This window comes from Penaeus monodon, chromosome 29 (genome assembly GCF_015228065.2).
Source record: "Penaeus monodon isolate SGIC_2016 chromosome 29, NSTDA_Pmon_1, whole genome shotgun sequence".
In the NCBI taxonomy this organism is placed as follows: domain Eukaryota; kingdom Metazoa; phylum Arthropoda; class Malacostraca; order Decapoda; family Penaeidae; genus Penaeus; species Penaeus monodon.
This window is the reverse complement of record NC_051414.1, coordinates 9,566,906-9,567,420: the sequence shown is the minus strand read 5'-3', so window position 1 is coordinate 9,567,420 and position 515 is coordinate 9,566,906. Positions and strand designations below refer to the sequence as shown.

Genomic DNA, 515 nt, shown 5'->3' with positions numbered 1-515 from the left:
CAAGACACCTGAAGAAACAATGGGTTAATGTTTGACAATAAATAAAAAGTGGCATGCAAATTTTCCATACCTTTAATGAAGCTGAGTAATCTTCATCAAATATAAAATCACACTTGTCTTCATGTCATAAGAACAATTTAAAGACAGCCCTTATCAGTGTGGGATACCTTCAGACCCATCTAGTGCTTTGGTTGAGTTATGGACAAAATCAACTAATAGACATTTTTATGAAAAGTAATAGAGAAATCTGCAGAATCAAATACTTTTTCTCTCATAGACAAAACTATGACCTTTCATGAATACTACCTCAGATTATTTTGGAGATTAGACAAAAAAAAATGTAAATAGTGATCAGATGATAGACCTTGCCCACAGAAGACATAAAGGGTATTGTTAAATATAAATGAAATATGAAATAACCATAGGAAAACTGTCAAATAACAAATTAATTAAAACGATAAAAGATATGTATAGCTTTATATAGGTATTGTACATGATAGCAATGATTCAAGTAA

General features: G+C 29.9%; 1 protein-coding gene across 1 annotated transcript in view; it reads left to right on the top strand.

Moving 5' to 3' along the window:
- Window positions 1-515, top strand: part of LOC119591942 (putative uncharacterized protein DDB_G0277255) — a gene marked incomplete in the record, with an annotated part of 25,369 nt that overhangs the window by 12,484 nt on the left and 12,370 nt on the right.